Source organism: Gorilla gorilla, chromosome 12 (assembly GCF_029281585.2).
Source record: "Gorilla gorilla gorilla isolate KB3781 chromosome 12, NHGRI_mGorGor1-v2.1_pri, whole genome shotgun sequence".
Classification (NCBI taxonomy): domain Eukaryota; kingdom Metazoa; phylum Chordata; class Mammalia; order Primates; family Hominidae; genus Gorilla; species Gorilla gorilla.
In genome coordinates this window covers 139268165-139281723 of record NC_073236.2, presented here as the reverse complement: position 1 = coordinate 139281723, position 13559 = coordinate 139268165, and the positions used below count along the sequence as shown (strand labels likewise).

Here is a 13559-nt window from a genome sequence, read left to right as displayed (position 1 = left end):
CCCACCAGTCCCGTCACGGTCTCGTCTCAGTTTTCTTCCTCTGTAATTACTGAATTGAGTGAGTTCACCTTTGAAGGGATAGCTGCTAATGACATCGCCAGATACAGAAGAACATCATCAAGTTATAGAAATGTGCAGATGCAGGTATTCCTTATCATCAATGCAGGGTGCTGGGTGCTCCGGGGGAGGCCTAGGAACATGGATGGGTCTGGTCCTGACCCCCAGTGCCCCAGCTTCTCACAGCACATGGTGCAGAAAAGCACCTGAGGGTTGGCAGCCAGGTGGGGAAGCAGCAGACACAGGCATGCGCCTGGGAGACTCAGCAGATATCACAGGGAGACTTGAGCCCGGCCCCCAGGGATAGCAGCAGGCACTCTGACCATCTGCATGGATATCTATCTGTATTTATTTATTTTGGGACAGTGTCTCACTCTGTCGCCAAGACTGGAGTGCAGTGGCGCGATCTCGGCTCACTACAACCTCTGCTTCCTGGGTTCAAGCAATTCTCCTGCCTCAGCCTCCCGAGTAGCTGGGATTACAGGCGTGTGCCACCATGCCCAGCTAATTTTTTGTGTGTATTTTTAGTAGAGACAGGGTTTTATCACGTTGGCCAGGCTGGTCTTGAACGCCTGACCTCAACTGATCTTCCCACCTCGGCCTCCCAAAGTACTAGGATTACAGGTGTGAGCCACTGCACCCAGCTATGTGTTTATATTTATGTGCATTTCTGTATTAATTCGGAGTGACTCCCTTAGCCAGGATTCCTGCCACTCCTTTAATGTATGACTCAGGCACTTTGTCCTTGCTTCAGTGACTGTGATTTAGGTGCCTTTGATTGGAAGTTGACTGAAAGTTCTTGTTACAGGCGACAGACCAAGGCCGAGACTGAGAAAGAGACAGGAGAAGGAAGGGGAAGGGCAGAAGTCCACAGCTCGGAGCACAGGGACTCGGGTGACTTACACTGGGGCCTATTTCTCGTTCATCCCTACAACTGGCTCAGGCCTCTGTGTTTTCCTACTGACATCATCTTCCTCATTACACATCACGCTGAATTTTTCAGTATGTCAATTCACGTCACTTATTTTAATTCCATCCAGTTGCGTGTGACAAACCTGAATATCCCATCCGTTTCGTGCCCAGGTTTTTAGACATTTGCTTCCAGGAGCATTTCCCAACCTTGCTGCTTGTGCACTGCGTGCCTTGGTCCCAGGCTGGAGCATCGTGTGAATGAATCTGTTTCCAGCAGGCATGGGGTGAGGTTTATATCAGCCTTCATTAAGCAGTAATCACAGCCTGCCGCTAGACGCACATTTCCCACACACATGGGATTGCAGGAAGCTAACATTCGCCTCTTCTGTTTTATTTTCTGCCACCCTTGCCTGAAAGTTCAATTCATGAGTAAGATATTAGGTGGGAAGATAAGTAAGGTTTATCCTTTAGCTAACATTTATTACAATAATAACAAAGTACATACTACACACCTCATTGTTTATAATTGCAAAGTACTGAGGTTACCTATTTTGATGAAAAATGTCTTAAAACATTAAGATTTTAAGCATGATTACGTCCATATTACTAATATTTTAATTCTGCTACCTTAAATATCTATCACTGACACATTAAATATGCTATTGCACGAAAGCTGATTTAAAAAATCACAGCTTTACATACATATTATATTATTTCACAATGGCTAAAATTCGTTTTATATGTTGAGGTTGCTTTTCATTACTAATGAGTCAAAAGAGCTTTATAATCCTCTTATTGATGGTATCTTTAACTTTTTTAAATGAAAATTTTAGCTGGAGGTGAATATATTTTGCTTAAAAAGTTAACATAGACAATAATACCTCATCTCCCCAATTGATTTGGCCTTCGCATATGACATTTGCTATCTACTCAGTAAGCATATTTGTATAATATCGAGCATATTATGCAATACATATAAGTGTATTTAGCAATTAAGCCAAATAAAATTATGCTTGTTTTAACAGCTCATACCAGTTTTCACATCTAGCTTTGTTGGATATTTTTTACAGTTACGGTTACTTTTAGGGTTGGGGTGAGGTCTGGCTGGTGTACAGATGATCCGTCTTGTTAAAATGAAGAAGCACCAATTACTCAGTGAGGCGTGGCCAACTGTGTTTTTAGAGAAAGTCCCCGGGGCTCAGGGCTTTGTGTTTTCTGGAATGCGAGGTGACAAGCCCGGTCCCAGGTGGCCCCGGACGCCGCTGGCTGCCACTTTCCCCGCCGTCCCCGGCTGTTGGAGCCGAGGAGGAGGGATGGCGCCGTCCCAGGAGGGAAACGGTGGCCCCCAAGGCCGGGACGCAGGTGGCGCTGCAGTCGGAGCGGGGATGTGGACCCCCGGCCCGGGACGCGGTTAAAAGGTCCAGCAACCCCACAGGCCCGTGGGGTCTGCGCTGCTCCAGGCGCCCAGATTCACCGTCCAGCCGGGGCCCTGACCCCGGGTCCGTCCACGCGGCTGCGATGCTCGGTCATCCTGGCTCCGGCCCACCCCGGGGAGATAGGCCCCTCACCGGCCCCTCTGAGGAGCGGGGCCAACACGCCTCGGGCTCTGCCGGCCCCGCAGGCCTCGGGTTCCATCGCAGCAGCGTGGCCTGATGACTCCATTTTGTCCCTGCGGAGGAGCCGCACCGAGTCCACAGCGCCAGTGCGGGGGAGCCGCGCCGGGGCAGAGGGAGGGGGCGCGTCCACAGCAGCCTCGTGTCTCCACATGGGACGTTTCCTCGGCGGGGACTCGGCGCGCCCAGACGCTCAGGCTCGCTCAGGCCTACGGAGGCGGGTGTATCCGCGTCCGGCCCGACCTGTGAGGAAACAGCACACGTGAAGCGAGCAGAGTCGGCGCAGCCTGGAACAGGGTGAATCCGCAGAGCCCTCGGCAGCGCATGGCGGCTCTGTGAGCTCCAGGGACACGGGGACCGTCCCCGGGCCCATCAGCGCGATAGGGAGGGCGTCCGTGTGCCCACAGGCCCAGTTACACCTCCACAAAGCTGGGAAAGACGAACACAGGCCACCCTCAGCCACCTGCCCGGACCGCTGCGAGGCCCACGGGAGGCAAGACGCGCCCTGGCACGCGGTGTGGTAACCGCCCTTGGACGCTGCGGCGCTTTGGGCGGGAAGAGCCGCGAATTCCAGAACATTTGGGATCATTTGTTAAAAGAAAATCCTCGGGCGCCACCTAGCGCTGACATGCTGCCTAACTCTTCCCAGCCCTCATTTTAGAGAACGGAAAATGAAGCCCAAGTTATTGACTATAAAATGGGAAAAAATTAAAACATTGCAATATGCAGATTGCATCACACATGTTATCTTAGCAGGTTTTCTTGCACTTGACTTGCAGATAAATAGGACATATCTAGGTGGTGCTGTGTCCAATAAAATAATACATCTGAACTCAGGTAAGGAAGGGTTCTCTCAACAGGGAAAGGTTCCAGCCAGGAGACCCCAAAGCCTCTCCCACTCAGGAAGACATGTGCTTCTCTCGTATGAGAAGGAATGACCACCGCCAGAGAGACGCCCTACGGGGGAGGATGGGCGGGATGGTCAGCGGGAGGGGTCTTAGGCTGGGGTTAGCAGACGCCTGGAGAAGCAGGCCAGGGCTTGCTACTCCCTGTACGGAGCACTGGATGGCCCCGTCACTGTGGGTGTCTCGTCCACCGTGGTCAGTTACTTGTGAGACAAGAACAGGGAATTTGGAGGGTCTGAGCCTGGCCTGCCCGGGTAGAAAGAGGACCCCTGGGTCTCCTCTACGACCTGCGAGGAAGGTGATCTTCGCAGGGAACCATTTCTGGAACGTGGAAAGTGGAGCTTCTTGACCATCCTTTTGCAGGGCCTCGAAACTCAGGTGAAGTTCGGTGTCAGTAGAAACTCCGTGTTGCTTCTACGCATGGCTGGACACATGTGCTTCTAGCCTTGGCCACTTGATTCCTGGTTGTATAGGTTTTATGTGTACAGTCATGCATTGCTTAACGCTGGGGGTACATTCTGAGAAATGCATTATTAGGCAATTTCGTCGTTGTGCAAACATCAAAACATCATAGGGTATACGTGAACAGAGCCTAGAAGTTACAGCCTATGACGCGCCTCAGCCATAAGGTGTAGCCTCGTGCTCCTAGGCAACGAACCTGTACAGCAGATGGCTGTGCTGGAACTGCAGGGAGCTGTAACACAGTGGAGAGTGTGTATCTAAACATAGCTACACGTAGAAGAGGTGCAGTGAAAATATGGTATAAAAGATAAATATGGTGCACCTGTATAGGGCACTTACCACAAAAGGAGCTTGCAGGATGGAAGTTGTTGCTCTGGGTGTTGGTGAGTGAGTGGTGAGTGCCTGTGAAGGCCTAGACTCTCAGACATTTCTGTCCACTACTGTTGACTTTATATACACTGTACACTTAGGCAACACTCAGTTCATCGCAAATATTTCTCTTTTCTCAATAATAAATTAAGCTTAGCTTAACCTTATGAAATAACTTTTTACTTTATAAACTTTTAAGTTTTTAATCTTTTTGACTCTTCGTAATAACACTTGGCTTAAAACACAAACACATTGTACAGATGTACAAAAATATTTTCTTTATATCCTTGTTCTATAAGCTTTTTTAATTTTATTTTTACTTTTACTTTTTTAACCTTTTTTGTTAAAATCTGAGACACAAACACACACATTAACCTAGGCCTACACAGGGTCAGGATCGTCAACATCACTGTCCTAACCCTAACCCTCCATATCTTGTTCCCTGGAAGGTCCTCAGGGGCAGTAAGACACATAGCGCTGTCATCTCTAATGCCTTCTTCTGGAATCCTCCCCGAAGGGCCTGCCGAAGACTGTTTCACTGTTAACCAGTTTTTTTTTTTTTTTGTAAGTAGAAGGGGTACATTCTAAAATAATGCTAAAAATATAGTGTAGCAGCAGTCCCCAACCTTCTTGGCACCAGGGACTGGTTTTGTGGAAGACAGTTTTTCCATGGACCAGAGTTGGGGGGAATGGTTTCTGGATGAAACAGTTCCAGCTCAGATCATCAGGCATTAGACCCTCATAAGGAGTGCACAACCTAGATCCCTCTCATGCACAGTTCACAACAGGGCTCTCACTGGATTCTCCTGTGAGAATCCAGTGCGGCTGCTGATCTGACAGGAGGCGGAGCTCAGGCAGTGACCCTCACTCACTTGCCATTCACCTCCTGCTGTGCCACAGTTCCTAACAGCTGGTACTGGTTTACGGCCTGGGGATTGGGAACCCCTGTAGAATAACAGATACATGAAAGAGCGACACAGTCATTTATTATTAAGCATACTGTACATAGTTGGGTGTGCTACACTTTTATACAACTAGCAGTGCGACAGGTTTGTTTACACCAGCGTCAGCACACACACATAAGGAAAGTGTTGTATTGGGACCTTAGTGTGGTTACAATGGCTGCAACTGCCCTGGGCAGCAGGGATTTTCAGTATATGCAGCCCATTCTTTACCGAAATGTTATGTGGCCCATGAACACATATGCGTATATATAGATACGACGAACTATCAGTAGGTGTGCACAAAATTAGTAACCTCTCATCTCCAGAGAAAACAATCCCTACTTTTGCTCAAAATAAAGAAGCACAGGTTAACTAAGACATTGACTTGATGGGGAAACCCTGGTTGTTCCTCTCAGACTGGCAGTTCTAGGGTCTTGAATTAATGAGAACATCAACTGTGTGAGTTAACACTGCGAGTGCACAGTCCTCAAATGGATGCTAGGCAGAACCCAAGAGCTCTGCCCTCTCTCCAGCATCCCCCGTGACTGTCTCACCTGTGGAGACACCAGGCTTGTATCTTTAATGTCTGCTGTATTAGATAGAATCATTCCAAAGGTGCTGATTTTGTAGACTACAAACTGTAGAATATTGGCAGTCTCACCTGTACAGGATCAAACGCGTGAGCCGCCAAGGTGCTGTTGAGGATTGCACATCTGCACCCACAGCCATGCTTGTGACTGCCAGGGAAGCTGGCGGCCACCAAGCCACAGAAAAACAGTGGAACGGAGCCTTTCATATCTGCTCACAAAATATGGCAACTCTTAGAAAACAAACAAAACTGTGAGGCACAGTCACATTAACCTGCACCCGTGAGGGCATCTCAGTTCTTTGTGTTAAACGCCCCAGAGGAGATGTAAATGAGGGTAATTGACCAAACCCCAGAACTCTTGGCTGGAACTAGGTGGTTCAAAGACATTTTTGGATGAGGTTCTTAAATTCTAATAAATTACTCTACATTTAGAGGTGCTAGTAACTGGGCCTCATCACAACAGTGAACCCCAGACCTCGCAGGATGAGAGAGACAGTTAATTTTGACAAAGAAAATGCATCTGAACATTAATGTTGCCAATGTCCTAGAATTCCAGGTGTCTTTAATTTAGTCAGCATGTGAAACAAACTTTCTGTACATGGTTTTATCTTAACACCCAAGCTAAGTCTCCAAAAAAATCTCGGGATTGCAATTAGCTCAAAGAGCTTAAGCTAATCAAATAGCTTTTAAAATTAAGTTTTAATGCCTGCTGCTATATTAATATGCTACATTTCTGTGGCTGAATCTATGCACATTTTAGAGATTCGTTGCTTAAAGTTGTGCTTCCAAAAATTACCCAAAGAAAATTTCACATATCCATAGACATAGGCACACCACCCACCACATATATACACATATGCACACAAGCTTACAGACACCAATACACACACATGAACACATATACAGGCATGCACACATATACACACTTGTACACATTTATACAGGCATGCACAGGTGCACACACACCCACATATGCACACACATACACACATGCAATGCATACTTATACACATTTATACATACATGCATATGTGCACACACACCCATATTCACACATACACACCCATATGAACATGTGTATATATACAAATACACACACATACACACTTGTACACTTTTATACATACATGCATGTGTGCACACACCCATATAAACACACATACATACTACCCACACATGCACACACATACACACTTTTACACATTTATGCATACATGCACATGTGCACATGCACCCATATAAACACATATGCACCCACATGAACACGTATATACACACATGCACACACATATACTATTGTACACATTTATACATAAATGCACATGTGCACATACACCCATACACACACCCACATGAACACACATATATACATACATGCACACACACACTTGTACACATTTATACATGCATTCACATGTGCACACACACCCATGTACACACACATTCACATATACACACACACACACAGCCAGACTAGAGCATGGATCTTTTGTTCCATGACACTCCCTTTCATTGAATCTGGATCTGCACCAAGCACTGGAGACTCAACAGGCAGATGGCTGCTGTGACTTCTCCCAGGACAGCATCTGCACTGACAACAGCATGGAGTTGGCTGACGAGCCTTCTCCACTACTACGTTACAAGGGTTTACACGGTGGTGTCAGGGAACATAGGCAGGGAACTTAACCAACAAGTATAGGAACAGGGAAAATTCAGGAAAGAGCTGAGCCTCAGGAATTCTGAAAACTGCATGCATGCTTTTCAGAGTTCCTAGGGAGTTGCAAATCATCGTTGCAAATTTAGTTCAGTACAATGCATTTGGATGGAAGGCCTATTACTGCAAAGCACCGCAAGGAAAGAAACAGGTTTTGTTATCTCTTTTGAGCACGTGACTCGCTGGGAAGGCTGGATGTGAAACACTGCCTCCGACCTGATGAAGGTTATGACGAGAAATGTAAGGAGGTTTAAGAGCACCTGTGAGGAACATGAAGAAAAGAAAGAAGGAAATCTAACTGGGAAGACCTTAAAGGCCAGTGGGGGAAGTTGGGGGCTCTGGTTGGGTTTGAAGGAGACACTGGAACTTGGCGGGAAGGTTCAGGGGAGGCACCGTTGCCAAGCAGCATCCGCACGGGGCTCCACAGCGCACACTGAGCTAAGAGGACAGTCACCCTCCTCTCAATGCAAACAGGCACTTCTTCATACAGACGCTATGACTAATTCACCCAGGACTTGCCCGAAATGAATTCTAACGTGAGGAATTGAAGAGATTGTGCCATGTTAGAACCTCAGTTCCCACCTGCCATTACTGTGCCCCACGTGTGATAAACTCAGAAGTCTCCAGTTTGATGTTCTGCGCTGCATCCAGGTGATGGTCATTCAGCTCCGTGATATGCACTACGTGAGCACCTGTAAATGGACATCATGAGCCGGTTCCACTGTGGGCCACCCTCTACATCTCCACTCACATCATAAACAGTCCTTGTCTTGGGGTCTGGTCTCCTTGACTTTTTCAAAGTTTGCCCCTAACTAGGAAGAGGTCAACCCTGAAATGGAAAATCGCTTTCTGAGGCGTAAGAAAGAGCACAGAAAGTGAGAGCCAGGGTGTGTGAGGCCTTCTGTGACTGCCACGCTCTCTGCTCCATTTCTGCCCCAGCTCAGAGGGTCTGACTGTTCATTTTTCCCAAGAAAGTGGGATGAGCAACGTGCACGTGGCTGGTGGAGCTGGGGCTGGCGTGCGGGTCTTCTGGCTCCAGACGTGGTTCAGAACCCCGAGATCAGCCTGGCTCCTCAGCCTGACCACGTCCTTGGGGCAGCATAGGGTTAAGCCAGCAGCGAGTGACGCCTGGATCCCCGGAGCCCCCACTTCCGCGATAGTGCTCAGGGTATTCACCTTGAGAACTGGCGTCCACAAGACTAACAGTGTCTTGCATGAATTCTATCAACTACTAATTCTCACTGCTAAAGATGAGCCTTTCAAACTAATAATGTAGAGGTTATCATAAAAATGAAATCATAGAACTTGAAATGTTGCATTCCAGAGCTCAACTTACATGATTCTTAGATTCCACTTTGCAGAGGCAGATACAGAAGTTTGGGGGCTGGAACTCACACAGTTTGCAGAACCCTCTTTGAGAAAAAGAGCACACAGGGCCCTGTGGACAGGCCCTGAGACGCAGAGGCGACCTTGAGCCCCCGAGCTCTGGGGCCAGCAGATTCCACAGTTCATCAGCAGGAATGATCCTGCCAACTTGCTCTCTTCCCTTTCCCTGGATTAAGTCTGTTCTTCCTCTTCTGCCAGTCTTGCGTGGACACCAACTCCCATGGTGAAGATTTGGCAATCACAGATGATGTTTTAAAACAAGGCATGTGTCATCGAAGGTTTTAAGTAACAGGAATCATTAGATCAGAGACAGCCTTTAAAAGGGTGAGGTGGAGCCACCCCACTCAGCCCCGCCATTCAAGAATCCAGTTCCCCTCCACCTTCCACTTTGTATCCAGGTAAAAATGAACACAAGGGGGACTGGCCTGGGGAGGAAAGGACCCAGAAGAAGACAGAGGATGAGAAAGGGCCTCAGCATTGCCAGGAATATTGAGAACAGGCGAGAGGTAAACACAGAGGTGGCCAAAGGGGGCTACCATGGGGTGGGGAGAGCTCCAGGCTTCCCTGGCTCTGGGCTGTGGGCCCTCACCTGCGGGCCGCTGCCTACACGGGTGTCCCTCCCGCACCTTAGTCCTCTGCATCAGCTCTGCCTGGAGGTGAGGATCGCACACTTAGGCTGACTTAAGCTGCCCCAGCAAGTGTGCTTGAGCCCCCTGGCTCTGGGGCACGTCCTGATAGCAAGGCCAGAGGGCGCTGAGTAACCGCATTTATGCGGCACCCCTGGGAGACATTGACGCCCCCATGTCCCCTTTTGTCATAGGATGACGGTGGAGTTTACTTCTATGTGTGGTTTCTATAAAGCGACTTTGTACATGTCACTTCCAAATCTGATTTCAGAGAACAGGAATCAGTGATTTGTGGATACCCAGAAGTGGGACTAGTTTGAACTCAGTGGACTGGTTGGGTTTCATCTGGGGAGGTCAGGTCACCACATCTTGGTTCTCTTGTTATCAACAATTAAAGCATGATTGGCATTTATGTCATTTTAGGTAATTTACCAAAAATGTGCTGATAGCATCACTGCAGTTTCAGTGATGAAATTGGTGGAACAGCTCAGAGGGGTTTTTACCCAGCAGCCATTTTTCCTCTGAGTTTGTCGTACCAGCTCTTTCTTTCCCAGAAAATACAATTCTGGGTGTTTTATTTTCTTTCTCTCTGTTAGATTGCAACCTCCGATACCCAGCTCACACGACACAGGCTCTGTCTGCCTCTTAGGCTCATATCTGCCCAGAGTTGTGCAGCTCTGCAATATGCAATCATAGAGTGAATGAAGGTATGGAGGATAAATATGCAATTGTAGAGTGAATGAAAGGATGGAGGATACAATATGCAATCATAGGTGAATGAACGTATGGAGAATACAGTAGGCAATTGTAGAGTGAATGAAAGGATGGAGGGTACAGTATGTGATTGTAGAGTGAATGAAGGGATGGAGGGTACAGTATGGGATTGTAGAGTGAATGAAGGGATGGAGGATACAGTATGGGATTGTAGAGTGAATGAAGGGATGGAGGATACAGTATGCAATTGTAGAGTGAATGAAAGGATGGAGGGTACAGTATGCGATTGTAGAGTGAATGAAAGGATGGAGGGTACAGTATGCGATTGTAGAGTGAATGAATGGATGGAGGGTACAGTATGCAATTGTAGAGTGAATGAAGGGATGGAGGATACAGTATGGGATTGTAGAGTGAATGAAGGGATGGAGGATACAGTATGGGATTGTAGAGTGAATGAAGGGATGGAGGATACAGTATGGGATTGTAGAGTGAATGAAGGGATGGAGGATACAGTATGGGATTGTAGAGTGAATGAAAGGATGGAGGATACAGTATGGGATTGTAGAGTGAATGAAAGGATGGAGGATACAGTATGCGATTGTAGAGTGAATGAAGGGATGGAGGGTACAGTATGTGATTGTAGAGTGAATGAAGGGCTGGAGGATACAGTATGCAATTGTAGAGTGAATGAAAGGATGGAGGGTACAGTATGCGATTGTAGAGTGAATGAAAGGATGGAGGGTACAGTATGCGATTGTAGAGTGAATGAAAGGATGGAGGGTACAGTATGCGATTGTAGAGTGAATGAATGGATGGAGGGTACAGTATGGGATTGTAGAGTGAATGAATGGATGGAGGGTACAGTATGCAATTGTAGAGTGAATGAAGGGATGGAGGATACAGTATGGGATTGTAGAGTGAATGAAGGGATGGAGGATACAGTATGGGATTGTAGAGTGAATGAAGGGCTGGAGGATACAGTATGGGATTGTAGAGTGAATGAAGGGATGGAGGATACAGTATGCAATTGTAGAGTGAATGAAGGGCTGGAGGATACAGTATGTGATTGTAGAGTGAATGAAGGGATGGAGGATACAGTATGGGATTGTAGAGTGAATGAAAGGATGGAGGGTACAGTATGGGATTGTAGAGTGAATGAAGGGATGGAGGATACAGTATGGGATTGTAGAGTGAATGAAGGGCTGGAGGATACAGTATGGGATTGTAGAGTGAATGAAGGGCTGGAGGATACAGTATGGGATTGTAGAGTGAATGAAGGGATGGAGGATACAGTATGGGATTGTAGAGTGAATGAAGGGCTGGAGGATACAGTATGGGATTGTAGAGTGAATGAAGGGATGGAGGGTACAGTATGGGATTGTAGTGTGAATGAAGGGATGGAGGTAAGTGCATCCAAACAAACTGAATTTGCATCACATCAAGATCCTTATAGTTTTAAAGATAATTACAACTGGGAGTTTTTGGAACATAGTAATGTATATTTTTTACAAACATGATTTTTCCAAGAGAAAAAATAACTTGCTCACCCGACGAGTGTTTGCACATGTGGTGCGTATTTTACCGTGAATGTCTAAAGCAGGGTCAGTTTTATGAAGTCGTGATTACTATCGTGGTGCATTTGGCAGAGAAGAAGGCTTAGGGCTCCCCCACATCCACATTCTCTCTGTTGGCCACACTTGCTCACTGTGGACACTTCCCAGCCCCTTCCCAGAGGTGAGGTCTCCTGCTAGCACTGGCTCAGGAGATGTAGGCAGAGATGACAAGTGACACTTCCTGTCATCTGCCTACAAGTTCCCAAAGATCTTCCCCTTTCTCGCTGTTTTCACCTCCAGGATAAGCGTGAATGAGCCCTGGAAGATGCACGGTCTGGATAGATGGAGCCTGGGGCAGGGTCCCACAGCCACCCACCCAGAGGAAATGCACGGGCTGTGTTACAGTGATGACACCTGTGGTTGGCATCTTCCAGCAGCCAGCCTCACTTGCCTGCTAAGCATGGTGGCACCTGGGGCTGGCGTCTTCCAGCAGCCGGCCTCACTCGCCTGCTAAGGCACGAGGATCATCCTATCAGAGACTCCTTATGAGGCAGAGAAGTGGGTGGAATGGGGAGTCTTTACAATGAGAAAATTGTGGCTCAGGAAGCTAAGGAGGCTTCTATGTAGGGAGGCTGTGAACATCATGGAAGCACGTTCATGCCGTGACGTGAAAAGCGGTGACAATATGAAGTGCTTCAAATCCCCGTTGCATTTGTGTTTCAACCTGACTTTTTTTAAAATTAAGATATTTCTATTTGTAGAACGGATGTGAGCATAGCCCATAAGCGTGGGAGGTAATCCCATCTAAAATGTTTCAAGGAGGCAGCTTTCTCATCCCATAGAACAGTTGCTTTCTCTCTGCAGCCTGGTGATGCTCACATTTGTCTTTTGAAGAGGTAAGTTTGAAAAAAGGGTAGTTCTCCAGGTTGTCTGTATACTTCTCCCTTATAAATCCCAAACCATAATTCAACTTTAAGTATTTAGACTAGGCTTTAAGTATTTAGAGCCAAATAGAATAAAATCCTTATGCATTTATACATGCAACTTTGCTAACTATAATGGTGGTATCTTTTTCCTAATAAGAATTTTGCAACAAGGGAAAAAAAAGAGGGAATCTGAACAGAGTTGAGGGCAAAGGTGTTTTAGTAAAATAGTTGGTCACTGATTAGCTAATAGATGTCCTTACTCAAAATTCCAGTCCACCCAAGTGTTCTGGGGAAACCTGCACAACCTCGAAGGTGGTGTTTGGAGTCACTGAGAAGTGGGTTTAGTCCAGTGCGGCTCATGATTCCTGGCAACCCTGGCCCACATCAGTGAGGTAATCTTTTCAAAACGACTCTGAAGTGCATCTTTAATGAATTAAGTACAGCACACCTGCAGGCAATTGAAGTAACACGTACCTTCAGTTTCCATCTTCAGCTCTCAGAGACCACACAATTGTTACGGCAATCAATACCATTGCCATTTTGTATTCCCAAAACATGGGCTTTGTGCCAGCCACATCTGTCTTGGAAGAAAGAAAATTATTTTTTCCCAATGTTCATGTCACTTGGTTTGGTAGAAGACCCTTTTGAGGCTGTGGTTCAGTGAAAAGCTCTTATTGCAGCATATCACCCTGCAGATGCTGTGTTTCAATAGAACTACCTGAGATAAAAACCAGAGGTTTCTTTAATTCTCTAATAACTATTTACTGGACACTATTCTACATGCCCTGG

The 13559-nt window shown here is 46.8% G+C and overlaps 1 long non-coding RNA gene across 1 annotated transcript; it reads right to left on the bottom strand.

The window, feature by feature from the left end:
• Positions 1-1064: 1064 nt before the first annotated feature.
• Positions 1065-3997, bottom strand: LOC129531761 (uncharacterized). Its single transcript, XR_008677147.2, has 2 exons — positions 3775-3997; positions 1065-1379 (listed from the first exon to the last, which is right to left on the bottom strand). It is a non-coding gene; the product is annotated as an uncharacterized lncRNA (long non-coding RNA).
• Positions 3998-13559: the final 9562 nt, after the last annotated feature.